Source organism: Mus pahari, chromosome 13, assembly GCF_900095145.1.
Source record: "Mus pahari chromosome 13, PAHARI_EIJ_v1.1, whole genome shotgun sequence".
NCBI lineage: Eukaryota > Metazoa > Chordata > Mammalia > Rodentia > Muridae > Mus > Mus pahari.
The window spans coordinates 25,804,184-25,831,787 of NC_034602.1; the positions used below are offsets into that span (position 1 = coordinate 25,804,184).

A 27,604-nucleotide genomic window follows, 5' to 3' on the forward strand; every position below is an offset into this window, starting at 1 on the left:
GGAGAGGAGAAGAGAAGAGAAGAGAAGAGAAGAGAAGAGAAGAGAAGAGAAGAGAAGAGAAGAGAAGAGAAGAGAAGAGAAGAGAAGAGAAGAGAAGAAGAGAGGGGAGATTCCCAGAACTGTTGGCTTTGATGGCTTAGGTCTTTGTTGCGTTTCACAGACTGAATGGTACTTTTATCATGTAGTCATGGAGTAAGGGGTCTGTTACATCCTCCTGTCTTAGTGAGTGAGTCAAATCGTGGACTTTCAGATTCAGGTTTAAGATGCAGGGTTTGTTGTTAATCCAATCAGAATGAGAATTAAAGGCCCAGCCAGTGCTGATAGCAGAGAGTTAGGCTGGACCAAGAGAACAGAGGTTGGTATACCAGTTACCTGATTTATGCCTTTGTCTCTTTTTCTTTTTGAGTTTTTTTTTCCAGACATGGCAAGATTATTTATTTCTATTTACTCCTGATCAATTAGCATAGAAACAAGAGTTTTTTCCCCCCAAAAGTTAGACATAGTTTCCTTAATCTTATGAGAAGTAAGTCTAAGCCAGCTCTGTAAGATCATTTCTGCAAAGGAGTCTAACTCTTGTTTCAATACTCTTAGGCCCTAATCAACCTGCCTACTTAGTTTGGAAAATATCAGAAGAGGCACACTTAGTGAGAAATGGTGCCTGCCCATCAGGAAGTTTCAGGTTCCCAATATTGTTCTTATCCAGATGAATTAACCCATAAGGCATGATGACAGATATCACAACAAGGGGAAGGACACGTGTTAAAGGTTTTCTTTATGTAATAGAATGGTTCTAATCCTTATAAATCCTCTAACTTTAATTCGGGCTGCCCACAGTGAGGAGGCGTGCTGCCGGTCAATGGGCTGCTAGTGCTTAGTTTCTATCCCTGTGTAGTAGTACAGGGGCCGGGTGTCTAAGCATAACCAGCAATCCTTGCTGATTTTTGCCTGAGAATGATTAACCATTCCCAAGATCCCTTCCTGTGGCATGGAGTCTGTTTATCCAGGTTTTTCCTATTTCCCAAAGGCTAGAATGTTTTTAACTTTTGTTTTGCTTTGTTTTTTTGAGACAGGGTTTCTCTGTGTAGCCCTGGCTGTCCTGGAACTCACTCTGTAGATCTGTAGATCTCTGCCTCTTGAGTGCACCCCCACCCCACAATCAGCATTTGAGGAGGGCAGACTCTTTTTAAAGGAAAATTTCAGGAAACCTCAGTTTTTACAAGAAACTCCCTTATTTCTGAAACTAGGGCCCCAGCTGCATGACACGCATAGAACTGTAAACTCTGTATTTTACGTCAAAAGATACATCCCCACATCTTTCCTTTTTTCCACCCAACCAGACACTTGAAGTGGGCGTCAGCGAGTAAAGGTCAAGATGGAATATGGGCTGCTGGTCTGTAGTGGAGCTAGCTAATACCTTCTCTGTGTCTGCTTCCTCAGTTTCCAGTCCAGGCCTGGGGGCTGTGGGGGTTGAACCACAACCCTGTATTCATACCCATAATGCAAAACACAGCTCAGGCGGAGGTAGTGGGGCAGGGAGTGGAAGGGTATGGGGACCCGGTGAAACCTTAATCTCAACAGATTCATAGTCCAGGGACAGACCGTTGGCAGCTGGGTCGGTGGCTTTTGCTTTCTCGGCCTGGTGTAGTAGATTCATGGTGTGATGCCAGCTACCTTCCCCGCTGTAGGAGTGGCGAGAATCACCGGGCAGGATCCTTTCCAGGTCAGTTTCAGCACCCCTTTGGCTATTCACTTGACACAGATGGACCAGAACAATGGGAAAATGGTGGTGGTCTCAGAGGTTGGCTGGGTCTCCCCGTTTAGTGACCAGCCTGTATGGAGAGCTAGAGGGCCCATAGTGACCTGAAAGGAATGTTTAGAGAGTTCTGCCGACTGCGGTCTCAGAGCCTGAGAAACGCTGAGGGAGGTCCTCCAAACATAATCTCATGGGGTGGGGAGGGTGAGGGGGGTTAAATCCCTCCCTAGATGGGGTGCAGCAGGCTGAGCCAAAGCGAAGGAGGGGGTCTATCCATCTACTGCTGGTCTCAAATGAGAGTTTCGTTAAGAGTTTTTAAAAATGTCTTGTTGTTTTTGTTGGTTTTTTGTTTTTTGTTGTTTTTTTTTAACCTGCCCAGAATTCTCAGTTCTATCTGCACAATGACTTTTTCAGTCTATGTTTAAAGCTTTAGCTATGTGGGCTACAGAACTCAGGTCTTTGTTGAACTCCATTGCTAGAAGGAGGACTAGTTCCCCCAGAAGCATCTTAGCTACTATTTGAACAGTTTTAGTCTGCGTGAGGAACGCTTCCACTCACCTAGAAAAGGTATCTATAAAAACTTACAAGTGCTTTTATTCTTCCCCAGCAGGCCGGATCATGGTGAAGTCAGTTTTCTCAGAGTTTGCCAGGTGTTGGTCTCTCATTTGGCCCCTTTCCAGGATAAGGAATCTCTGTTTTGGATTCACTTGAGCACAAACCTGACATCTGGCTGAGGGATCTCTCCTACTAGGTTGTCCAGTCTAGGTACAGCATGCCTTGTTCTGAGCAACTCTGAAGGTTTTGTGGGCCCCAGCTGAGGAGACCTGCCAGCTGTTTCTGGGAGAATGACCTGTCCTTCTGGTGTCTTCCATCAGCCTGTGGGGTTGAGCTGTCCCTTTCTGCTTTACCATGGAGTCTCGGGCAGCACTGGGTCATGGTGTCAGTAGTCTTAGGGCCCTTTGTCAGGTAGCCAGGTCAGCAACTTCACAGTGAAGGACAGCTATTTGTAGGGGAAACCGAATACCCTCTAGAGGGGCCAAGATTTTTTTTTAAATATCTCTTCTCCCAGTGGTGAGAAACCCCCTTTCTCTATAGATCATACTGTGGATATACCTGGCAGCGAAGGCATCCTGGCTGTTGATCCCTGAATGTGGTGGTGGACTTTCCACTTCCCCATCTGAGAGCCTGGGTCAGAGCCGTTGGTTCTGCTCTCTAGGCTGAGGTACCTGGTTTGGGCCCAAATCATTTCTGTTACAGTAACTACTGCATCTCCTCTGGTTTTGTCTTTCATCACCTGACACTCATGGGTGAGCATCTGTATCATCAGGCAAGACGGGTAGCCTAACTTCTCAAACTGGACTCGAAGGTGGGCCAGGAACAGGGCCTGGTACTGGATTACAAAGTCAATAAGCAGCCAACACTCTGGTGCTGGGAGGAGGAGGGCCTCAACCATGTTGTGGGCGCTGTGAGTATCAGATCTTCTTTTGTTTCTTTTTGTAGTCCTGGCTGTCCTGGAACTCACTCTGCAGACCAGGCTGGCCTTGAACTGAGAGATTCACCTGCCTCTGCCTCCTCAGTGCTGGGATTAAAGGTGTGCATCACCACCATCTTTTGAGTATATGATCTTGACCCAGAGTTTGAGGCTAGCCTGGTCTACAGAGTGAGTTCTAAGACTATCAAGGCTACACAGAAGGAAAAAAAAAGCAAAGATGGGCTGGGTTGCTGCCAATAGGAGGCTGAAAAGCCCATCTTTCAGGTCCAAGACAGTGAACACCTATCTCTTTAGAAGACTCACGCCCATGGAAATCAGAGGTCCCAGGCAGGAGAGGCTGGAGAGGCATATTCCAGGGAGACTGACTGGCTGGGAACCAGAATGCTTGTCTCTTCAAGCCAGGCAATAGGGACTACAATTTCCCCTTCTGCTTCCAGGGTCATTGGGTATTGTTTAATCTGGATGGAGATAGCTGAACTGGTTAGTTGAACAACTGGGCCAGTCCTGGGAGGTTGCTCCATTTCTTCTGACGGAGGTTGGGGCACCCAAATTTTGCTTGGTGTTCGTAAGTCTAACTTTGTCTCATCATCAGAGAAGGTGACAATGGTTTTCAGTCTATGCAAAAGGTCTTGACCCAGTCAGTTCTCTATTGTTAACACCCTTCAGGCTACATCCAGGACCTGGGACCTACTTAAACCTTTATATTTTTTAACTTTTTCTTTTCAAATATTTGGGTTAATGAAGGTTAATTATTGGATAATGAAGGCTTTTTTTTTTTTTAGCAGTTCTCTTTAATTCCTTTAAAAAGGACCTAGTGCCAGGCAGTGGTGGCACATGCCTTTAATTCCAGAACCTGAGAGGCAGAGGCAGGCAGATTTCTGAGTTCGAGGCCAGCCTGGTCTACAGAGTGAGTTCCAGGACAGTTAGGGCTATATAGAGAAACCCTGTCTCGAAAAACCAATAAACAAACAAACAAACAAACAGGACCTAGTGAGCTAGGCAGTTGTGGCACATGTCTTTAATTTAACCCCAGTAATTGGGAGGCAGAGGCAGGCAGATCTCTGAGTTCTAGGCCAGCCTGGTCTACAGAGTGAGTTCCAGGACTGCCAGGGCTGCACAGAGAAACCTTGTCTTAAAAAAACAAAAGAAGAAGGGTGGTTGGTTGGTTTTCAGAGAATGGTGGGACTTTTTAGTTTTCCACTGACTGATAAGGAACTATAAATCATGAAGGATTTATGAAAGGAGTGGAACTTTCTTTTTTCCTTTGGGCTCAGCCCTGGGGCTGCTTAGAATGCTCACCTGGAGGAACTAGTTCCCCCCTCCCTCCTTGTGTGCATTCTGCTTGGATGGCCTTGGCTGAGAGGCCCTGCCCCTTCCCACCTCCACACAGGAACCAACACTGACTGTGAGCATGAGTTCAGTAACAAAAAAAAGCAAGTACTCCATAGAAAGACACACACACACACACACACACACACACACACTCACTCACACACACACACACACACACACACACACACACACACGTTGGGTGGGGTGAAGAGAGAGAACAATTTAACTACATATGACTATATGTTCATTTAGCAAAACAATAGCAGCAGATGCTCCCAGGGGGCCTTGGACTGTCCTAGCCAAAGGCTTTCTACCACAGTGCCAGGCATGTGCTCCTGTTCCAAGGCATTCGTATTTAAGGACTTTCCCAGAACCATGGACTTTGATGGGTTAGAACAGTGGCTCTCAACCTTCCTAATGCTGAAAACCCCTTTAGGTTGTAGTGACTCCTCCCAACAATAAAATTATCTTTTTTCCTGCTTCACAACCGTAATTTTGCTGCTATGAAGCGTCATGTATCTGTGCTTTCCTATGATCTTAGTCATTTGATGCTGACATGGGTGGCGACCCACAGGTTGAGAACCACAGGACTTTGCTCTGATTTGGCAGGTGGTGCTGCCTCCATGTTGGGGTCCATGAGTGGCACTCCCATCCTGGTGTTGCCTGTGTTAAGGTCCACCTGTGATTTTCTGGGAAGTTCAGGTTAACGTTTTACTTGTGCCAGTCCGCAAGTCTGTGTCATTTCCTTTTGCAGCATCTTTCATCTACGCTTTTTTAAAAAAAATTTTTCCCCTTCTCACTCAGGCCCAACCATTAGCAATCCCTTTAACAAGCAATTGTTGAATGAGCTGAAGATGCTATTGGGAAAACTACCCGAGTGCCAAGTAAAGCTACAGTCCTTATGTATGCCATGTGAAACAGTAGTCATTAACAGTTAACCTTCCGTCCATATGTAAATGCTGTGATGTAAATAATGTGTCTCAGTACTGTTCATTAAAGCTCTTCTACTGCATTCCTCAGCCCAGGATGCAACTTTGGACCATGAACATATTGTGGCCACGTTCCTTTAGTCTCCTTTATGTTGGGGCCTCCCAGCTCTCTGCTGCCACTAAGCCACCTGCGGTGGTAATCTTCAGATCTGCCAAGGCTGCTCTACTGTCGCTGTCCTTCAAAGTGTCTCCATCACCTGCTGAGAAGACCTTTTGATGTTCCAGAGACAACATCCTTTGGGCCCGCCTATAGACACTCACCTGTGCCTTCAAAGACTGGGGCTGGGGACTGGGGTTTTTCCCACGCTATATAAACTGAGCTCTTTTCATTAAACCTCAAGCTTCAATCAGAACACCTTTTGTCCTAGCCCCGTTTCTCTCGCCTTCTATTCCATTTCAGCCCAGCCCTGCCTTTCAGGATGGACCCGGACCAGAGTGAGTTTTACTGCTGGCAGAAACTCACACCTTTAGGCCCTGCTTTTTCAGCACTCGGATATCTACTTTGTCGTAGTTGATCCAATGTTTTCTTCTGAGATTTGCCTATGCACTTTGTTTTTAGGAGGCTGAGGGGCTGGTGATGATGGTACTGAAGATAAGCCTCAGAACTTCAGGAGTGCTAGGCAAGAGCTCTGTCACTTAATGACACAGCAGTCATACAGAAGTGATGTGTGCCCTGCTCAGTGTATCCTATTGGGAGGCACATGATCTTTGCATGACCCGTTGAGGAGGTGTTGACATTGGTGTGATCTCTGCATGACCTGTTGAGGAGGTGTTGACATTGGTGTGATCTCTACATGACCCGTTGAAGAGGTGTTGACATTGGTGTGATCTCTACATGACCCGTTGAGGAGGTGTTGACACTGGTGTGATCTCTGAATGGCCCGTTGAGGTATTGACATTGGTGGGATCTTTGCATGACCCGTTGAGATGTTGACAGTGGTTGCCTTGATTAATTTGTTCTGCTGGACCAAGAAACTAGAACAGTACCAGTTTTGCATTGTGGTGACTAATTGGCGAGAGGCACATCTGTGTAAACATCCTGTTTTGTTTCTTCACTCCTGACCTTCCAAATCCTATTTACTACTTGCCATTCTACTAAAAGGAGAGGCTGCAAGTTTCTCTTCTCCCTGTTTATTTTCTTTCTTTCCTGCATGTGCTTTACTTGTTTTGTGTGTATGAGTATTTTGTCTACCTGTATGTCTGTGTACCACATGCATGCCTGGTGCCCATGGAAGCCAGAAGCAGGCATCAGATCCCTTGGAACTGGAGTTACATATGGTTGTGAGCTGCCATGTGGGTGCTGAGAATTGAACCCAGGTCCCATGGAAAGGCAAGCAGTGCTCTCAACCCTTGAGACAGCTTTTGAGGCAGTATCTGTAGCCCAGCTGACCCTGAAATCATAATTCCCTTGCCTCAGCCTCCAGAGTCCTGGGATTATGGCCACCATGGGTAGATTTTACTCCTCTCTCTCTCTCTCTCTCTCTCTCTCTCTCTCTCTCTCTCTCTCTCTCTCTCTCTCTGTGTGTGTGTGTGTGTGTGTGTGTGTATGAACACAGGGTGCAGTTGTATATGCACTAGCACATATGTTCATATAGGCAAAGATTGAACACGGGTTTCTTTAGAAGAGTCATCCACATTATTATTATTATTATTAGTTTTTCAAGACAGGGTTTCTCTGTGTGGCCCTGGCTGTCCTGGAACTCACTCTGTAGACCAGGCTGGCCTCAAACTCAAGAAATCCACCTGCCTCTGCCTCCCAAGTGCTGGGATCTAAGATGTGTGCCGCCACTGGCCAGCTCAGGGGACGGTTTTTAGGAGTCGCTTCTCTCCCTCCATTTTGAGTACCGGGCATCAAGGTCAGCTCGCTGGGCTTGTTTAGTGAGTGCTTTTGCTGGCTGAGCCATCAGCCCTGCATTATTCTTCATCAGGGCCCTCTCAGTGATACCACACCAGCTAGCCATCAGACTCCTGGTCTACAGAGTGAGTTCCAGGACAGCCAGGGCTACACAGAGAAACCCTGTCTTGAAAAACCGAAGAAGAAGAAGAAGAAGAAGAAGAAGAAGAAGAAGAAGAAGAAGAAGAAGAAGAAGAAGAAACAGCAGAAGCAGTTGATGAGCCAATCACAGCATCTGAGAGAGAAGGGAGTATCCCGCAGCAGGAGAGTGTGGTGCTCAGTAGTTTAGAGCACTCCTGTTCTCCCAGAATTGGGTTCAATCTCCATCACTCTCATGGCAACTCGCCGCCACGTGTAATCCAGGCCCAGGGGATCTGCTGCCCTCTGCTGGCCTCCATGGATACTGCATGTAAGTGATGCACAGCTGAACATGCAGGCAAATGCCCATCCATACCTGTATAATTCTTGTTGCTGTTTTGGGTTTTTGTTTCGTTTTGGCTTTTTTGAGACAAGGTTTCTCTGTGTAGCCCTGACTATCCTGGAACTCTCTCTGTAGACCAGGATGGCCTCAAACTTGGTGTCCTGCCTGCCTCTGTCTCTGAAGTGCTGAGATTAAAGGTGTGCCTCACAGCTTGGCATAAGATAAAATTTAAGAAGTAGTGGGGAGGGAGGATTGGAAGTAGTAGTGGGGGAGCGAGGAGAGAGAGAGAGAGAGAGAGAGAGAGAGAGAGAGAGAGAGAGAGAGAGAGAGAGAGAGAAATAATATGAGACTTTGCCATAGCAGAGTCAGGAATTCGCGTGGGGGTAGGAACAGATTTGTCTCTGCACAAAATAATGGTCACCGTGTTCATATTGTTGTGGGATCCACTTAGATCCAACATAACTCAATACCGAGTCAGTGCAGATGACACAAATTTAGTGTAATCAAGCCACGACTAACCCATCGGGGCCACAGGCCAGACTTGGGAGCTGAACTGTGACCTCGAAGTAAAGTTGTACAGCATAAAGGATGAAAGCATAACATGACGGGGGCAGCATGGGCTGGGGCATTGCCTAATTATATTCTGACATAAGGGGTCGAGCAAGGGAGCGTCCAGCAATCAGGATAGGAGTTGGCTCCTGGGCCTGGGAATATGAGCTTAGTTTGACCCTGCCGGCCAGATGGAGAAGTTGTCCTTGTGATGGCTGGACTCAAGCAACTGTCTCCTTACAAGTTGTCTCTGAGATGGCAGGACTCAGACAACCGTCTCCTAACAGAAGCTGTTCAGCTGTTGGGAAGTCCCCAGCTCCCCTAGGGCCAGTTTCCCCTATGATTAAATGGAATCTGAAAACAAAATGGCAGTACTTAAGGACACGTTTCTTTTGCTTGTCCTTAACATTCTGTGCCAAGAATCTGGAATGGATGGCAACATGCAAGGGAGGCAACAGTAGAGAAAGCCCCGGTGAGTCAGCTATACACGGAGGGACACCTCTCTCCAGGCTGTTACTATGACATCACAGGGAAAAAGTGACCGTTCGAACACAAGGTGTTTGGTGGAGAAGCCGGCAGTGCTACGTGGCGATGTTATGGTGGCATCCGGGATGAGACTCCCATATGAAGTTGAGAAGACTGAGTCCCCTTCGTGAGCCCGCATTCCAAGGAAAGGAACCTCCAGGCTGGATGGACAGCTGGAGGAGAAAATAAACCACTGTACAGAAGTGAAGCTGGAGCTGCAGCTCCCTGCTTACGTGACGACGTCGTATCAGAAAGCACAGATCAGGAACAGGCTCAGAATCAGGTTCCAGAACAGAGTAAAAGTCTCCTCCTTGCTATACACTCTCAGAGACGGGACTCTTGAGGGTCAGGCCACTGCCAGCCTCACTCCAGGAGCAAAAGTGTCAAGTTCTTAGACCCACGTATTGAGGCTTGTGTAGTCAGTGGGTGGAAATCAGGACATAGGTCCTAGCAGCTGGTATTGCTGGCAGTGTAAGCACAACCCCAATTCATCCGCAGGGCCCTCAGGACTCTTACTGCCTTCCATCCCTCAGTGATTAGAATAGCCAGAAGTCCCCACAAGGGTTCGCAGGAGTCCCCAGGACCTCCAGTAAGCCAGTCCACTGTGCTTTGAGGCCTTTGGCTAGCACAGCTCCCCAGGGACGAGGTAGGCACTCTCAGGTCTTGTCCTGACTCAGCCTGGTAAACTGAACTGGGATCAAGGGTTCCCACAACGTAACAGGAGATAACAACAATAGCAACAACAAAAGATACATCAAGATTAACACGGACAGGAAGTCAGTTTGTAGAGAAAGGGGGAGGGGTGTAAGAGACCATGCAACAGTATGGTGGAGACTTTTTAGGGACTTTGCTCAGCTTACTAGCCCACTTTCATTCTTGGGTGGTTTTGGTTTTTTTTTTTTTTTAATGTGTATGAATGTTTTGTCTAGAAGCATATATATGCACAGGTTCATGCAGCACCCAGGGAGGCCAGGAAAGGGCGCCAGATCCCATGAAACTGGAGTTAGGTAAGGTTGTGAGTCACTGTGTGTGGTTCCTTGGAATCAAACCTGGGTCCTCTGGTCCCCATCTTAACAGCTGAACCATCTCTCCAGCCGTTTTCCCCTCCCTTCCTTCCTTTTCTTTCTTTCCTTCCTTCCTTCGTCCCTCCCTCCCTTCCTTTCTTCTCTCCCTTTCTCTTCCTCCCTTCCTTCTACTGTCTCTGTCTCTTTTCAGCTGGGTTTCTCTGTGTAGCGCTGGCTGTCCTGAACTTGCTCTGTAGACCAGGCTGGCCTGGAACTCACAAAGATCTGCCTCCCAAGTGCTGGGATCAAAGGTATGCACCGCCAATATCACCTGTCCTTTTCCATTTCTTCTTTTTTTTTTTTTTTTTTTTTTTTTTTTTTTTTTTTTTTTTTTGGTTTTTGGAGACAGGGTTTTTCTGTATAGCCCTGGCTGTCCTGGAACTCACTTTGTAGACCAGGCTGGCCTCGAACTCAGAAATCCACCTGCCTCTGCCTCCCAAGTGCTGGGACTAAAGGCGTGCGCCACCGCGCCCAGCCCTTTTCCATTTCTCGACAACTTGTCTAATTCTATTCCATGACTAGTTTAAAAGATGTGACCTTTTCTCCATCTTCTGGCAGCTGTTGGAGTTTTCAACTGGCCTTGATTGCTTTTTTCAAACTCTAATAAAGTTGTCCTTGAGCTTCCTGCGTCCCTTCTAAATTCTTGTATTAATGATACTAAGAACCCCCCCCCCCAAGAATCTTACTTTTTCCAGGAACAGAAGGAGGAGTATTCTGACTGATCCCTCAGGTCCCTCTACAGGTGGAGCTAGAGACTGATAAGGTCAAGAACTCTGGGGAGAAGATGCACCTGCTATATGTCATTTGGGCTTTCACACTGGCAAGCAGAAGCTGAAAGCCATCCAGTGCGGGATACTTCAAGGCTGGTGTGCCAGCCTTACCTCAGCTTACACACAGGAATGCTACTACTCCTGCTTGTCCAAGGCCAGGACAGAAGTCCCCTCTTGTTCTACAGAATGAGGTGTGCCTGTTCTCCCTCTCCCCCACCTCCCCCCACCCCTTCAACAGCACAGCTACAGCTTTGTAGGGGCTGCACAGCAAAAATCATGCACCTGCACTGACCACTGCTGCACTGGACTAACTTTTTTTTTTTTAATATATCGAAAGCTAAAACACCAATTTTTCTAGTCACTTTTTAAATATAATAAATGCACTTGCTACTGTAAAACAAATCCCTCATTGGTCACAAGTTCATCTAATTAGTTTTAAAATAAATTACCATGTATTTATTAAGTATATCTGTATATATGTGAAGGGCTGATGACAACTTGCCAGACTCCTTTCCTTCCACCGCTGGGTTTCTGGGGACTGAATTAGAGTTGACAGGCTTGGCAGCCAACATCTTTACCTGCTGAGCCATCTCATGGGCTCCAATTAGTTATACTCTTATTACCTTTATTATTTCGATACTGAAAATTCATGGATTTGGCTAGTAGAGTCTTCAAGAGAGCTCCTGTGTCGTTCTTTACACATTCCCATCCATCCCCACTGTTAGCATTCCTTCTAGGCTCCGCCCCACAGTTACCTGGCAATAGCCAGGTATGCCTGGCTTACTATAAAAGGAGCTGTTTGCCCCCTCCTCTCCCTTACTCTTTGCCCCTTCCCCCTCCGTCCTCTCTCTTCATGTGTTCCTGGACGGCCTCTCCCCCCTCTCCTCTTCTCTACTCCCTTTCCAACTCCACTTCCCATGCCCTAAATAAATTCTTATTCCAAACTATATACGTAGTATGGCTGGTACCTCAGGGAGAAGGGACGCTTCAGCATGGGCCCCCTGAGGCCCCCTTCCCACCTCATCACACCGCCTCTCTACCAAAACCTACATTTTCTTCTTCTTCTTCTTCTTCTTCTTCTTCTTCTTCTTCTTCTTCTTCTTCTTCTTCTTCTTCTTCTTCTTCTTCTTCTTCTTCTTCTTCTTCTTCTNTTCTTCTTCTTCTTCTTCTTCTTCTTCTTCTTCTTCTTCTTCTTCTTCTTCTTCTTCTTCTTCTTCTTCTTCTTCTTCTTCTTCTTCTTCTTCTCCTCCTCCTCCTCCTCTTCTCCTCCTCCTTCTCCTCCTCCTCCTCCTCTTCTTCTTCTTTTATAAACAGAACAACCACTCTACAAGGCATTCCAAACTGGTATTTCTAGAACTGTTTTTTTCATCAAGGAAACCCATAATTTTTGCGACACGGTCTCGTGTATCTCAAGCCTGCTTCGAAAAAGACATTGAAATTCTGACCCATCACCCGAATGATGTGATTAGTTGGCGGGTGCGCACACATATATTCCCACGTCCTCACGCGGGCAAAGCGAGCTCGCCCATCCACCGAGCTCGCCCAACCACGGAGCTCGCCCATCCACCGAGCTCGCCCATCCACCGAGCTGCCTTGCCTCTTCTTCTCCCAGCGCTAGGAAACCCAACTGCAAGGCCAGACGCCCTCCCCTTCCTGTCCCGGGGCGGAACCTACGAGCCGGGCGCCTGGGCCGGAGAGCAGCGCTGCACACCAGCCTTTTCCGGCTGGAACCGGAAGTTGTTCTCCTAGAGGCGGCTCCGCGTCAGGTGACCAAGGTCCGGGTAGGAGGGGTCAGAGGTTCTATCTTTCTGACTGACGCGTCGCTAAGACTGGCTGCTCTACTCCGGGACGGGGGAACGGACTGCTGGCGTCGCCGGCGCTCGCTCTACCGCGGCGGCAGGTAGGTGACGAGCTGGGGAGGCGGGCCCGGGAGGCATGGGACCCCCTTCCCAGGCTCCGGGACCTGAAGCCAAGGGCCGGGGTCAGCCAGTCTGGCTCTGGCCAGGTCCCAGAAGGAAGGTCAGACTGGCATCCATGGGTACAGATTGGGCAAACTTAAGGCCCCAGAAAAGGGAAGGAAGGGTGCGCAGCAGCTCCCCTTCCAGACCGGAGCTCGTCCTGACTCCCGTAGCCTCGGGGGCGGGACCGCCTCGCTCGTGGGTGGCAGAGATGAGGAATGCGGTGAACAGATTTGGGGTGAAGCGTAGGAGACCCGGACTTGATTGAGTTCGCTGCCTGCAGCTCATTGTGCGTCCGAGGCCGAGTCTTTGACCTCCCTTGAACCTAGTTCTCACACTTGTACCACCCGGCACGGCTGTCTCAAAAGCGTGGTCCTCCACAGCACCTGCTCCGAAACCCTCCGGGATGCCGGCTCTCCAGCCCTGGGCTTTTCCCGACCGCTTGTTTCGAATCTGGGTTTGGATCCTAGGAAACCTTCTTTTGAACGTTCTCCTCTGGAGTCCTGCCCCTACTGGTGTTTGAAGCCCGCTCCTCTGAAGTGCTGTCCCGCTGTGAATGCGGTATTCGATTCGAGGCAGCTGGAGCCGGTTCGATTCTATGAAACGTCTAGCTTAGGAAAGAACGCCGGCGGAGAATAACTTATCTTTAAAAGCTGGCGCGGGGTGGGGGTGGGGGGGTTGGGTGGGAGACTTATGGCATAGAGGCCTCCTGCTTGATCTTTGTAGCTGAAAGAGGTACAGCTAGGATTAATAGGTAGGTTCTAGGGGAAGACAAATGTGTACTTACTATTAAGATTTTAACGGAAGAATTATCAGAGGTGACGACAGATGGGGATTGACTGTCTCCTTGGGAAAGGAAGTATACAGGAGGCGGTCCTTTCCCATTTAAAAGGCTCGTATTAGTATTTATTGTGACTCTTACCTTCCACTGATTACTCTGTCTTCAGAGTGTATGTGGCACTTCTTTTGTGGTCTGAGACAGGGTCTCAAGGATCTCAGGCTGTCCTCAAGCTCCTTTTTTAGTTGGCCTTGAACTCTGACCCTCCTGCTTCGGTCTTAAGAGCACCAGGATAACTTGTTACTTAGTACCACTATGCCTACTGAATGTGACATTTCTTTGTCTTCCCTTCTTGAGCTCTCCTCCCTAGTCTATATCTCCCGTCAATAAGGCCAGCACACTTGATCTTATGTAATCTTTTCCTGGTTGTCACATTTGTCATCCTTCTTTTCAAGGACTTTGGAATGATCCATTATCTGATAAAAAGTATCCGAAGTATATGTTGTATTAATAAACAGGAAATAAAAAAATAATTAATTAAAATTAATACATTGGTCAGTTGGTATTTTTTGTTTTACATTTAATTTTTTTTAATTTATTTTAAGTCGGGGTCTCACTCTGACACTCAGCTCAGGCTGAGAACAATTTAGAAAGTCAGTCTCTGTCTTATCTGTGTCTCTCTGTCTGTTTCTCTGTCTCCGCTGCTGTCTCTTCCTTTTCCTCTTCCTCTTCCTCTCTGCCTCCATCTCTCTCTTCCTTTTCCAGAGTATCATTATGTAGCCCAGGGTGACTTCAAACTCCTGGCCCCCCTGCCTTAGCCTCCCAAATGCTGGGATTGCTTGTGTTGCCCAAGGCTTTGCTGGCCACTGGGCTCTGATTACAGGATGGAAGGCCGATTCAGTTGTTTGGGTCAGTCTGCTCTCTGGTTTATAAACTGAACTTTAATTCTTTCTCTAGCAGTGTGTGTATAGGTGTGAGAGTGTCTGCAGTTTGTAAGCTAGCTCTCCGGATGCCCAGCATAGATGGCCAATTCTTTTATGGTCCTGACTTGCATACCTATACTTTTGTAATCTAACTTTAGATGTCCTTATTTTGCACTTTACCAGACACTAAGTAGATAACTTTTCCATCTCCCATTAGAGTACTTAAGAATGCTTATGTTGTCTGGAGAAGCAAAGATTCCATATTATGACCCAATTCTGCTGACACTTCCTCCACAAAACAAAAGGTTGGGGTTGAACCAAAAGTTCCTGCCTGTTTTCCTGTTGTTTATGTTTCTCAAGATTTAAAAAAAAAAAAGTTGTGAAATGGTCATTCAGTTGTTACCTAACATTCAAGATGGTTTGGCCTTAGACTCCATTGTCATCTCGGTGGTGAGGAAAATGCTCTTACTGTGTTGGATTTTTAAAAACTTACTAATTTGGAGGTTTCTTTTAAAGGGGTACTTGATTGATGTAAGTGTGTTTTACTGGCCTGTGAGAAGGAATTTGATGGTAAAAATAAGTTTAGGAAAAGCTGCTGACCATTACCCTTTCTTAGTGTTGTACCACACTGAAGGCACTGAGAGGTCTCACAATAAAAATTCAGGCTTTATAATAAGCTGGCATAATGTTTTGCTTGCTTGGTGTTACCAAACTTATTTGGTATAAAACTTCTTTTTTTAATCCTTAACACAGGGCCTTGCTCTGTACTGTTCAGGGTGGCTTTAAACTTTCTCCCCTCACCCAGCCTTCCAAATACTGGGATTACTGGTGTGTGCTCCCACTCAGGGTTATTTTTATGTTTTGTTTTGTTTTGCTTTGCTTTGCTTTGCTTTGCTTTGGGTGTGTGTTCCAGACAGAGTTTCTCTATGCAACAGCCCTTTCTGTTCTGGAACTTTCTTTGTAGACCAGGCTAGCCTCAAACCCATCAAGATTTGTTTGTCTCTGCCTCATCAGCACCAGGATAAAAAGCATATGCTCTGTAGTTTTAATTGAAAAACAAATTGGCAAATTCTGATCTGAAACTTATGCTTGTAGGCTAAGTCTACCCCATGACTGTTTTTTTGCATAACCTCAGAGCTAAGAATGACAGCCCCCCCCAACCCCTATCCCCCCACACCCCTACCTCACCCCCACGCGCCATCTAGGCTGATCTCAAATTTGTAGTGATCCTCTTATCACGGCATATATCATGCTTGTCTGGCTTTAAATTTCTTGTGTTTGAGGGAGGCTGTGTATGTGTGTACAGGCATTTGTTTGCTTTCTGATTTATTTACTTGTTTACTTTTTTTTTTTTTTTTTGAGCCAGAGTCGCTCATTGAGCCTAGTGAGACCGGCTGGCCAGCAAGCTCCCAGGATCTACCTGTCTCTCTTCCCAGTCCTCAGTGCTAAGGTTACAGATATGTGCTGCCCGGCCCAATGTTTACCTATGTGCTGGGAATCTAAACTCAGATCTAAAGCTTGTGCTGCACCGCAGCACTTACCACTGAGCCTTCTTCCCATGTTGACTTCACATTTCTAAGTGAAGAACTAAATCTAAATAATAATCCCAGCACTTGGGAGGCAAAGGCAGGTGGATTCCTAGAGGCCAGTCTGGTCTTTTGAGTTTCAGGGTAGCCAGAACTACATAGTGAAACCCTGTTTCAAAATCTCAAAACCAACCAAACAAACAAAACATACATGTATGTATGTATGCATGCGTGCATGTACCCCCTCATGTTATTGATTTACATTTCCCTCATGACTGACAATATTGAGCATATTTTCCTGTGCTTGCCATCATCTGAACATCTTGTAAGTTTTGTATGTTTTATTGTTTGTTTTTGTTTGTGTATGTCCATGTGCCACAGTGCAGGTGTGGAGGTTGGAAGATAACTTGTAGGAATCAGTTCTCTCCTGCCATTTGGGTTTATGTGAATTGAACTCAAGTTGTGAGACTTAACAGCAAGCACCATTAGCTGCTAAGCTGTCTCTGGGACCTGCTCCTCTGTATATCTGTATGAGAGAATATTCATGCAGTTCCTTTTCTCATTCTGTAATTGGGCTATGTGTCTGTATATACAATGTGGGATATAAATACTCTGTTTGTTTCTGGGTCCCTGAGATCCCTACAAGTAACTCAGAATGAGCTGAATGGCACAGCGGGACATGCCAGTAACTTTCTTAGCTCCATGAAACTGGACTTAGACATGCTAAAGCACACAATAACCTGTCCACTTAAGACTAATGATCATTTAGAGTTAGCATAACCCCAACCACTGCTGATGTGAGCCATGTTCCTGCAAAACGGGTACTACTTGTGCCCCCAAAACAGTATCATCGAAGATGTGGTAAGAGCACATGGAGATCTTTGTGTCTGGGAGAATTCGGTGCTTGTCTGTCATGGACAGAGAGGAGAGGGTACATGGCATTGTAGAGTATTTAGGGTGTGTGTAGGCTCAGGATTACAGAACTGCTGGCTCTTCATGCTGCTTCTGGCTCCATAGCCTCTAACCCTAACCATGCCATCTTGAATTCTCCCACCCCTTACCCAAACCTGAGACAGAGTTTGTTTGTGTAGCCTCAGCTATTCCTAGAACTAGCTGTGTAGATTAGACTGGCCTTGAACTCATAGAGATCCACCTGCCTCTGCCTCCCAAGTACTGGGACTAAAGGCATGTGCGCACCATTTTGAATATTAAAACAAATGCCCCAGTCATTTAAATTGTTAAAGATTACTTTCTTTGGAAGATTTAGAAAAGTATCTCTCTTACCCACCCCGCCATCTCTGGGTTAACTCTAGAGAACCTTTGTTGTAGTTGTTCTTAATTCCTTGTTTCTTGTCAGTGGGTACAGGGCAGGTGTGTGTGTGTGTGTGTCCATCCATCTGTCTGTGAGAGACAAAGTGTGCGTGCCAAGTGTGCATGTGGAGATCAGAGGACAACCTCATGTCAGTTCTCTCTTTAACATCTTGCTTGTTTCCCACTATCTATGTCAGGCTAGGTGTTCTTCCTCCCAGTAACTTCTAGTATCCTGTCTCTATGAATTTGGTTGTTTCAGGCATTTCCTGTTCATGCAATGAGTGACTTTTCGTGGAAATAGAAATATTTCCCTGAGTGCTGGGATTGTAGACATATACCACCATTCTTGGTTTATGCAATGCCAGGGGCTGAATTTTCAGAAATCCTCCTGTCTTTGCCTCCCATCTCCCTGTAAGAGTGCTAGGATTTTGGACACTTTCCTTACAGTGTCTGATCTTCCCTGGGTTCTAGGGATTCAAATTTGGGTTGTAGTGCTTACTCAGCAAAGGCTTTTTTACCTGTTTAGCAATCTCCACAACTCACCCTTATGGTTGAACCAGTTGGTATACATAGTTCTATATTTCACTTTTTTCCTTATCATATTTTGAGATTGGGTCTTAATAGGTTGTCTAGACTAGTCTCAAACTCCTGACCTTAATGGATCTTTCTGCTTCAGTCTCCCAAGTAGCTGGGATTACTGGTACCTGCCATTAGCAGGTAGCCTGTTAGCATATTAATCTTAATGTCTTTGTGTTCTGGCCAGCTTTTTTGTAAGCATTAGTTGTAGTGTCTGAGTGAATCTCCATTTCCTTAACTGTTCACTTAAGTCAGTAAAAACAGACATAATGGCAGTGATAACCACTGTGCATACAATCAGTAGGGTAGGGCTGGTTTAGGGTTTTTTTACAATAACAGATTTTTTTATTTGTTTGTTTGTTTGTGTTGAAGGTAGGGCCTCTTAGCCAAGGATGGCTTTGAACTCCTTATACTTCTGCCTCGATCTCCCAAGTGCTGGGACTACAGGTATGCTCCACCACACCTAACAGGTTTCTTTTTAAAAGACTTATTTTTATTATTCATTAACAATAATAAATGTGTGTGTGTGTGTGTGTGTACTTGCATACCTGCAGTGCCTCTGAGAGTTGCATGTGGTTGGTTGTGATCCACCCATCATGGGTGCTGGAAACTAAACCCAGGTCTTTTGCAAGAATAGTGTACTCCTGAGCCTTATTTCCAATCCTAAAAACAAATTAAAACAAAACAAAACAAAATCTCTTTTGAATTGTGGTTATAGATATATTATACATATGTAATATATATTATATAATATTCTATATATAGTAACCATTTTACTGGCTTTGAGGTATCTAAGTTATTGCTATTAAGTACCTTTATGATTTTTTAATAGTTTTTTTGTTTTGGTTTTTTTGGTTTTTTGTTTGTTTGTTTGTTTTTCGAGACAGGGTTTCTCTATATAGCCCTGGCTGTCCTGGAACTCACTCTGTAGACCAGGCTAGCCTCGAACTCAGAAATCCACCTGCCTTTACCTCCCAAGTTCTGGGATCAAAGGCGTGCTACACCACTGCCTGACTGCCTTTATAATATTATGTGACAGCTGTCACTATATATCTCTAAATCTTAGTCAGCTCACATAGAAGTTCTGTGCTCACTGAGCAACAGCTGCAGCGTTCTCCCTCCTAATAACCTCCAGTATCCTGTCTGTCTCTATGAGTTTGGTTGTTTCAGGCATTTCCTGTTCATATGAGTGACTTTTTGTGGAAATATAAGTATTCCCCTGAGTGCTGGAATTATAGACATATACCACCATTCTTTTTTTTTTTTTTGTTTTTTTGTTTTTTTGTTTTTTTTTGTTTTTGTTTTTGTTTTTTTCAAGACAGGGTTTCTCTGTGTAGCCCTGGCTGTCCTGGAACTCACTTTGTAGACCAGGCTGGCCTCGAACTCAGAAATCCACCTACCTCTGCCTCCCGAGTGCTGGGATTAAAGGCGTGTGCCACCATTCTTGATTTATGCACACATAGTACTTGAGTGTTGAGGCTTGTCTTCCAGGTAACCTTGAGACACATGGAAGTGGCATTTCTGTGGTTGTTGATCGGAGCTGGCTGTTGGTTCCTGCGGTAGTATCTGTAGCAGCCGCCAGGTTGGTTCCTGCGGTGGTATCTGTAGCAGTCGCCAGGTTGGTTCCTGCGGTGGTATCTGTAGCAGTCGCCAGGTAGTTCCCACTCCACCAGCTGTTCCTCAGAAGTACCTGGTGATATGGGTGTAGTTGGCCTGTACAGTACAGATAGGCAGCTCTTGGAATATGAAAACAGTCCGAAATGCATTGTGGTGTGAGGAAATTTGTTACTGCTACGCAACAGTTGAGTTCTGACTTGGCCATAAACTCTATGGAGCGAGGAAATAGATCTCCTCATGTTACCTTTCATCAGGGAGCCTAGTTGGCATTTTCTAAATGTTTGATAAGTGGCAGCAGTAAAACACGGTGATTGAGGAGCTTTAGGGTACAAGCCTGGTTTGTAAAAGTTGGTGGTAGAGACTTTCAAGTGATGCCTGGCATTGTTTTGTGTATGTGTGCACATGCCTGTGTGCACAGGTGCTCATGTACATCTGTGTGAAGGCCAGAGGGCAAGCTTGCTTTTGGAGGAGGAGATTAGGGAGGGTGTTTCTGGGATTCCACCCGCATTCTCATATCCACAAAGCAAGCGCTTCACCAACTGATCCTCATCTCTGGATTTATTGGTTTTGATCACAGTTCCTCAAGAACTACTATTGAAATAAAAAATGAGATCATTATTTTGTCAGGTATCTGCTGTGTTGTATTAAACTCTTAGAAAGTCTTCTTAATTGGCTAATTCTTGTCAACTCTACTCATTCTTCTTTAATAGTTTGGAGTATTTTAGAGGCCTTTAACTCAACCCAGGGAAAGTCTGAGTTAAGGAGGTTCTGCTGGCTTGTTTAACACTCCCTTATTTTAGAAAACAGGAGGGCAGGCACAGCCATCACTGTTTGCAGGAGAGGAGCACTAACTGAGTGAGTGGGGAAGATGGGCCTCAGACCAAGCCCTTGAGGCTAATTGCTTTTTTTTTTTCTTTTTAATTGTGTTTTACATGAAAATGACAGCTCTTACCTGGGATCTCTCCTAAGTTAAAGAGCTTTCCCCTTGTGCATCATTGCCCACTAAATTGATTTGAGTTAAAGTTGCCAAATTCCTATTATTCATTCACATACATTATCTGCTATCCCCTCCCTGTCACTTTGCTGTTGAACTTGTAAGTTGGATCTTACAAGAATACAATAAACTGTATAGTCAGTCTTGAGTATGAACAAATCATAACTGCCAACCTGGACTGTGTTCTGGTTGTAGATCTATGAAATCCCTTTTTTCTGTCCCCTGTACCTACTCCTTTTTATTTAAGAGACTGAACTAAGGCTGGGGGTGTGGCTTAGCGGGAGTACTCGTCTACTTTTTCGAGTCTCTGAGTTCCATCCCTAGCACTTCCACCCCTACCTAAACCTTTTGAAGCAACATTTCTTGAAAACCAAGGAATGAGTCAGCTATATAATTGTTCTAGGTCTCAAAAACAGTCACTGCTCTTGTAGAATACTGGTTTTCCAAAACTTTAGTTGACTGGATTGACTTGTGTTTAGTAGTGCAGTTTGTATGCTCTTGGACGTCAGCTTTGACAAGCCATCCACACTTATGAGGTGCTCCTAGGGTGCCAAGCCTTGTTCTGAGTAATATATCTGGAAGCTAGGACAGACGTGAGTAAATACCCAAGCACAAGTCACTGAAGTACCATCTGTTATGCACATGACTTGGGGTTGTGAAGTTTTGCCACTGACTGGCTCTGTGACCAATCATGGAATGAGCGAGTGACCTAACTACTCAGCCTAATTTAACATCCCAGGATATGCTAACAGTGTTGTAGTAATGTTTACCTCAAGGCAGGCTGAGAATATTAAATGAAATAATTCATACAGAAAAGATTAGCAGAGTGTTAGCAGACATTATGGTAAGAAATGCAAATGCCCTTGACTTCAACACTTTAGGTAGAAATCTTAATTCTCTGGGTCAAGCTTTGTTCCATACTACATTTCCTACCGGTGCATAGTTATCCGGGCTGCCTTCAAGGAAGAATGCTCATTCAGAAAGGGATGTAATGACTCATTCGCAGTGTAACCACATGCTGATTTCATTGCTGTCTGGGGGAGTATAAGGAGCACTGTTCCTGAATACTTAACCTGGATGGAGCCTCCGTACTGTTTTCTGTCAGATTGTGACAGCTATTGTGTATAGAGATAATGACCCATTCTATAGACAAGCATAGAGAGGAGATAACTTGGGAAAAATTACAGAATAAGTGAGAACTGAAATTCACACTCAGAGTATCAGATGTCTCTGTGCCATGCTTTTTGTAAAATTATATTTATGGACGGAGAGATGGCTCAGTGGTTAAAAGCACTACTGCTCTTCCGAAGTCCTGAGTTCAATTCCCAGCAACCACATGGTGGCTCACAGCCATCTGTAATGGGATCCAATGCCCTCTTCTGGTGTGTCTGAAGAGATCAACAGTGTGCTCACATACATAATATAAGTAAGTCTTAAAATAAATAAGTCTTTAAAAATTGTATTTATTTATTTACTTTACAATACAGGGTATTGAACATCTCTTTCTTTCTGTGAAAGCTCTCTACCATTGAGCTATTCTCCAGCCATTTTTTTTTTCATTCAATTAAAAAAAAATACTTTGAGGCCTGGAACGATGGCTCAACAGTTAAGAGCACTTGATCTTGCAAAGAACCTGGGCTTGATTCCCAGAACTCACATGGTGGCTCACAGCCATCTGTAACTCTAGTCCTAGAGAATCTGACACTCTCTTTTGTCCTCCTTGGGCACCAGATGCACATGTAGTACAAGGACATTTGTGCAGGCAAAACACTCATATACTTAATCTAAAAAAAATATGTGTATGGGTATTGTCTTAGTTAGGATTTCTGTGAGAAATACCATGCCAAAAGCAACTTGGAGAGGGAGGGTTTTATTTCAGTTTGTAACTCTGAGGTCACCCCCCCATCACTGAGGGAAATCGGGGCAAGAACTCAAGCAGGGCAGGAGCCATGGGCAAGTGCTGCTCTGGCCTGTTCAGCCTGCTTTCTTATACTCTCCAGGACCACTTGCCCAGGGTTGGCACTGCCCCAGCAGGCTAGGCCATCACACATCAATCATTAATCAAGGAATGTCCCACAGACTTGCCATAGGCCAGTGTGATGGTTTGTATATGCTTAGCCCAGGGAGTGGCACTGTTAGGAGGTGTGGCCTTGTTAGAGTAGGTTTGTCACTGTGGATCTGGGCTTTAAGACCCCCATCCTAACTGCCTGGAAGCCAGTCTTCTAGCAGCTGTCAGATGAAGATGTGGCACTCTCAGCTCCTCCTGCACCATGCCTGCCTGGATGCTACCACGTTCCCACCTTGATGATACCGGACTGAACCTCTGAACCTCAGCCTCAATTAAATGCTGTACTTACAAGAGATTCCCTCTTGTGTCAAGTTGACAAAACTCTAGCCAGTAATAGGAATTTTGTGCATGCAGAGGTAGGGGTGTGTGTGTGTGTGTGTGTGTGTGTGTGTTTTTAGGTGTAAAGTGCTAAAATGTTTACCCAATGTAGTAGCTCATGCCTTTAATCCTAGACAGGCAGATGAGAGACTAGATTTAGTCTGGTTCATTTAGTTAGTTCCAGGCCAGCCAGGGCTACGTAGACCTGTCTTAAAAAACAAACAACAACAACAACAACAAAGCCTCTAAATTTTCAACCACAATTTCATGTGAATGATTCTTAGTCTGCTTGCTTCCTTTTTGTCCTTTGTTGAAATATGAAGATATAGAACTTTGAACAAATTCCCTTATTTTTCTGAATATTAATAAGTGGGCTATTACATATACCACAGTGAAGAAGTTGTGTGATTCCTTGAATAAGAAATGTGTTCCGTGGACCCAGTTTTTGGAAACTTGAGTCTCATTTGGGGGCGCTAGTATTTAGAGGGGTTTAGAGCAAGTACAGTCTTGTTAGAGGAAGGATGTCACAGGAGACAGGCTTTGAGAGTTTAAAGACTCAAGCCACTTCCATTTAATTTTCTCTGCTGTGTGCTTGTCATTCAGTATGTGAGCTCTCCACATCTAGTTTCTGTAGTTTGATGCTACATCTCTCAATCATAAAGGACTTTCATCCCACTAGAACAAAAAAAATAAATAATTTCTTCTATTAAAAAAAAAATAAGTGGGCTGTTGAGATGGAGCAGTGGGTAAAGGTGCCTAGTGCCAAGCTTATGACCTGGATCCAATCCCCAGGTTCCCTGTGATGGAGGAGGAAAACACCAACCTCCACAAGTCACCTGTGGCAGGTGTACCCACACACACTCACATACATACTTAAGTAAATAAATATAACCAAAAATTCAAATATAGTATTTACTGTGGACAGAGTGGAAGTACAAGTGAGTGGGGTGGGGGTATCCTATGGCCATGAGCTGGCAAAGGCATCTGTCGCCACTCCTGATGACCTGAGTTCAATCCTCCATACCCTTGTGGTAAAAGGAAAGAACTGGCTCTCAAAAGTTGTCTTCTGACTTTCCCCCGCATGCCATGTCATGGACTCCCATACACATGCATAAAATAAGCAGTGTAATTTTAAAAAACTTTCACTAGGTGAAACATACCAGTACACACCTTTTATTCTAGCACTTGGGAGGCAGAGACGTGAAGTTCTGTGAGTTCAAGGCCAGCCAGGGCTACAATAGTGAGCTCCTGTTTCAATTTTTTTTTTTGTTTTTATTTTATGTGTATGAGTGTTTGCATACATGTATGTCTGTGTACCACATGTATTCAGTGTCTTCAGAGGTCAAAAGAAAAAGCACAGGATCCTCTGAGCCAGTGTATGGTGCTGGGAATCGAACCTCTGGCTCTTAGAGAACAGCCAGTGTTTTAGTAGCTAAAACATCTCTTTAGCATACCAATTTTTTTTTTTAGAAGCTTAGGAATTTTGACTATAATTCTGTTTTTAAACTACCATGGGTAATATTTTTGTCATTTCACCTTTTCTAATCATAAGAGTATGTTCAACTTTGTATACAGGGTTCCTTTGGATTTTATTTTGAGACAGGGCCTCATGTAGAGAGGGGTTGGCCTCAAACCTGCTTTGTAGTTGAAGATAATCTTGAAAAAAAATAATGCTTCTATCTTTTAAGAGCTGTGAGGTTACAGGTATATGCCACCATTCCTGACTTTTATACAGTTTTGCTTTATGACAAAGCGTTTTGTCTAGACTGGCCTCAGACCTGGGCTTCTGCCTCCTTAGTGTTGAGCTTATAGGCTTATTCTTCCACACCAAGTCTATATGTTTTGTTTTGTTTTAATCATTTATTTTCACATCATGTTCATTGGTGTTTTGCTAGCATTTATGTCTGTGTGAGGATGTCAGATTCCCTGGAACTGCAGTTATAGGCTGTAACTGCAGTGTGGTTGCTGGGAATTGAACCCAGGTCTTCTAGAAGAGCAGCCAGTGCTCTTTTACTGAGCCATCTCTCCAGCCCCACACAAGCTCTTTGTATACAGTTTTGCATCTTACTTTTCACTTACCATTATATCATATAAGTAAAATTCTTGTGTAATTAAAATCTCCGTGGAAATATAATCTATGTCTAACAGACTGGAATCATATAGGGAGGGCTAGGAGTTCAGTGACAGAGTGCTTTTTTCCATGTGTGAGGCTCTAGGTCAGTGACCCTGGGTGAAGCTCAGCATCATAAGATAAAATTGTTTGTTTTTAGTGTTCATGGATGTGTGCATATCCATATGCATGATCCTGTGTGTGTAGCTGTATATGCTTGCATAAGGAGGCCAGATAACAACCTTGGGTGTCATTCTCAGGAATATCATCCACCGTCTTTTATAAGGGGACTCTCATCAACCTGGACCTCACCAAGTAGGCTAGACTAACTGGCCAGAGAGCTTCAGGAACCCTCTGTCTAGACTTGTTCAGTGTAGGAATTACATGTGTATAATACCACTATGCCCAGCATTTTTATGTAGTTTTTAGGGATCAAACTAAGGTCCTCAAATTTGTGAAGCAAACACTCTGTCAATTGAGGTACTCCCAAGATGCCCCTCACTCACCTCCTTTTTAAATTAAGTGTGATAGACTGGCTCTGGTGACATATGCTTATAATTCTAGTACTCAAGAGGCAAGGAGCCAGGCAGTGGTGGTGCACATCTTTAATCCCAGCACTGGGGAGGCAGAGGCAGGCAGATTTCTGAGTTTGAGACCAGCCTGGTCTACAGAGTGAGTTCCAGGACAGTCAGGGCTACACAGAGAAACCCTGTCTCGAAAAACCAAAAAAAAACAAAACAAAACAAAAAAAAAGAGAGAGAGAGAGAAGAAGAAGAAGGAGGAGGAGGAGGACAAGGAGGATGAAGAAGGAAGAAGAAGGAAGAAGAAAAGAAGAAGAAGCAAGGACAGGAGGATCACTGCAAGTTCTAGGTCAGACGGGTGACATAGCAAGACCCTGTCTCAAAGAAAAGATAATGTAATGGACAGTGTTCCATCACATAGTATATATACTCTACCATTGGATTGTACCCCTTTACTAGAGAGGGAGGGAACTAGATGGGGAGGGAATTGTTAAAATCATGGGCACTTTGGAAGGTTGGGTTCAGGTTATGAACTCCAGTTTAGAATATGAGCAAGTGGGCCAAGGGGGAAGGGGTCTGAGGTCTTCCTCCTCACTCTTTCCTAGCTCTTGGTTCCTCACCATTCCCTAGGCTCCTCCTACACTGAATTTTGGCTCAGTGACTTGAACACTTGTCTGTTGTGCTGTATCTGTAGCCTCCTCTGCCCTCACATGTTCTGCAGACCTGTCAATCAATGCCAAGCAGACTGGGTGAGATTGTTCTTATAAATCTGACAAGGTAGGGTAGGTTGACTACATAGGGAGCCTATCAGGACTCAAGAACAGTACCGGTGCGTCCCCAGGAAAAGAAAGCATCCTCTCAGCCTCCTCTCTCCTTCTGGACCTAAAAGATCACGCATGTCTTTAGTCCTGTATTTGGGGCCAGGTCTCCTGAGGACTATTTAGGACTTAAACATCGTTTAGACTCTTGGATTTTACAGCTGGTTAATGTGTATCCCAGATTCCACTCAACCTACTTATTTCTTCCCACTGTAGCCTTCCATGCGTGTGACATAGACATTCTTGGAATGTGAGTCTCATCTCTGTCTCCATGTGGTCTATCAGCAGCCTAAGCATCAGTGTAGACAGGCTCAAACAAGCCAAGGTTGGTTGCTGCAAGGATGTTCAACTCTGAAGTTCTCTCACTGTTCAGTTCCTGGGGTGAGCAGGTGAGAACTGAGGGATCCGGGCTTGGTCACTTTAAGCTCTGCATTCCTAATTAAATTGCAGATCTGCCTTAGTCTCAGAGCACCACTCGGGTCACCCTAGACATCTCCAACTGAGGAGTGCTTTTCTAACACTTTTTTTTTTTTTAAAGATTTATTTATGGATATGAGTACACTGTAGCTGTTTTCTGACACACCAGAAGAGGGCATTGGATTCCATTGCAGATGGCTGTGAGCCACCATGTGGTTGCTGGGAATCGAACTAAGGTCCTCTGGAATAGCAGTCGGTGCACTTAACCACTGAGCCATCTCTCCAGCCCAAGGAGTGCTTTTCTAAATGTGCTGTGTACTCGTAATAAATGATCATTTGGGGAAAGGTCTTAGTTCAGGTTTCTTTGGTTGTGGTGGAGCACCTTGACCAAAACAACTTGGAGAGTAAGAGGGTTTTTTAGACTCACTTCCACATCCCAGCTCATCACTGAAGGAAGCTGAGGCAGCATCAATCACTAATTAGGAAAATGCCCTACAGGGTTGTCTACAGTCTGTTACAGTGGCATTTTCCCAATTTAGGTTCTCTCTGATTAAATGACTCTAACTTTTGTCAAATTAACATTAAAATAAGCAAACAAGCAAACAAACAAACAAACAAAAACAGCCAGCACATAGGTGCTGGGTGTTGTTGTTGTTATTTTGTTTTGTTATTGTTGGATTTTGATCCAGAGTCTACCCAATCCAGGAATCCATCCCATCATCAGCCACCAAACCCAGATACTTATGCACATGCCAACAAGATTCTGCTGAAGGGACCCTGATATAGCAGCCTCTTGTGAAGCTATGTCAGTGCCTGGCAAACACAGAAGTGGAGGCTCACAGTCAGCTATTGGATGGAACACAGGGCCCCCAATGAAGGA

At 45.0% G+C, this 27,604-nt stretch overlaps 1 protein-coding gene across 1 annotated transcript in view; it reads left to right on the forward strand.

Moving 5' to 3' along the window:
• Window positions 1–12,575: 12,575 nt before the first annotated feature.
• The window catches only part of Rnf185 (ring finger protein 185), a 35,848-nt gene continuing 20,819 nt past the window's right edge, over window positions 12,576–27,604 (forward strand). The window contains exon 1 of the mRNA XM_029545422.1: window positions 12,576–12,689. The gene's annotated coding sequence lies outside the window, so the exon portion shown is untranslated. The remainder of the gene's footprint in view (window positions 12,690–27,604) is intronic.